Source organism: Theropithecus gelada, chromosome 8 (assembly GCF_003255815.1).
Source record: "Theropithecus gelada isolate Dixy chromosome 8, Tgel_1.0, whole genome shotgun sequence".
NCBI classification, from domain to species: Eukaryota; Metazoa; Chordata; class Mammalia; order Primates; family Cercopithecidae; genus Theropithecus; species Theropithecus gelada.
The window spans coordinates 138,026,233-138,028,062 of record NC_037676.1 but is presented as its reverse complement, the minus strand read 5'-3'; the positions used below and the strand labels follow the sequence as shown (position 1 = coordinate 138,028,062).

Genomic DNA, 1,830 nt, shown 5'->3' with positions numbered 1-1,830 from the left:
CGACCCAGAAAGCTAACTTCTAGAGCAGTGGTTCTCACCTGGGGATAATTCCTTACTCCTCCCTGTGCCCCCTGCCCCCTGCCCAGGGGACATTTGGCAATGTCTGGGGACATTTTGGTTGTCATAATTGGGGTGAAGGTGCCCCCAGCAACCAATATGTATAGACCAAGGATTCTGCTAAACATCCTACAATGCACTGGACAGTACCCCACCAAAAAACATTATTATTATCTGGCCCCAAGTCTCAATTATGCCAAGGCTGAGAAACCCTGTCCTCAAAGACTGAGTCTGAGCCACGTTCATTAATATGGGCTAACTGCTTAGTACCCAGTACCTACAAACAAATACTCACTTCACAAATACGTACATAAATACATGGATGGATATATTTTGTCAATTCTAAAATGCCGTCAATTGAACAATGTACCATCAATTCAAAAGAGATTGCTCAGAAGAGGGAAAAAAACCACCACATGGACCGCAAGACACATCCCCAAATCAGAAATGTTCAAATGTGCATAGGGATTGGTGGGGGATGTGCAGCTTAGAATTGACTGAGTAATACTTACCCAGGGGAGATACCATGATCACAAAAGTGGTTTTCCCAGGGCAAGATTCATCCATTGCACTCCAGATGTGACCCCTATGATTTCCCCAAATGTGAGAAACTTGACTGCTCAATTTGTGGTTATAATTTTTTAATTAAAAAATAAATGAGTGAGTAAGTAGAGAATACTCCTTATGTTTTAAAATCCTCAGATCAAAGAAGAAATCATCTTTCTATTGTGGGGCTCATTCAGCCTCCAGACAGGCAACACAGTAGAGTGTCAAGATGGTAAGATGTTATCTTGAGCCTCAAGTGATTGGTAACACATTGAGCTGAGAAGGATTACAAGCCAATGTCGCAATTTAGCACAAGCATCCTTGAGTGATTAGTGATGTCTGCATAGACATGGGAGAGCAAGTAATGTCATGCATGCACATACCTGCTGTCTTTATTATAGTCAAAAGAACAGTGAACTTTGAGTCACATATTTAGATTTGAGCCTCAGCTCACCCACAGAAGATCTGTTCCTTTGGGTATATCAGTCTACTTCTCTGAAACTCCATCTATTCTTCTATAAAATGTGTATAATAGATCTTAGTTCAATTACATGGTTGTTTTAATGAGCTCTTTGGGGTATAATAAAAAATTGTTAACATTACATTATAATGAGATAATCTATTCTGGTGCTTCTTAAACTGAAGTTTTCAGGTAATATCTGAAAACTGTTCTATTTTCTATATTTCAAAATGCACTCTGAATATCATGTAATGGTACACCCTCACAGGCCATTAGTTAATCAGTACAGCGTGTTGTGTAGTAGTTTGTTGAGGTGACATTTTTTGGAGAAGTTGTAGGCCATTCTTTGGGCTCATCTCTAGCTTTCTAATAGCTAGATATCAGGGCTGGGAAATTGACCAGAATAAATTACTAGTCTAATTAATGCCCTTTCCTTACACTTTTTTTTTTTTTTGGAGACAGAATCTCACTCTGTCACCCAGCCTAGAGTGCAATGGCATGATCTCCACTTACTGCAACCTCCACCTCCTGGGTTCAGGCAATTCTCATGTCTCTGCCTCTCGAGTAGCTGGGTCTACATGCACATGCCACCAAGCCTAGCTAATTTTTATATTTTTAGTAGGGATGGGGTTTCACTATGTTGACCAGGCTGGTCTCAAACTCCAAGTGATTTGCCTTCCTCAGCCTCCCAAAATGTTGGGATTACAGGCTTAAGCCATCGTGCCTTGCCTCCTAACTCATATTGGAGCCTTCCAGGGATGGAAGAT

General features: G+C 40.8%; 1 pseudogene; it reads left to right on the top strand.

The window, feature by feature from the left end:
• Nucleotides 1-561: 561 nt before the first annotated feature.
• Nucleotides 562-711, top strand: LOC112630910 (annotated as a pseudogene).
• The last annotated feature ends 1,119 nt before the right edge of the window (nucleotides 712-1,830 follow it).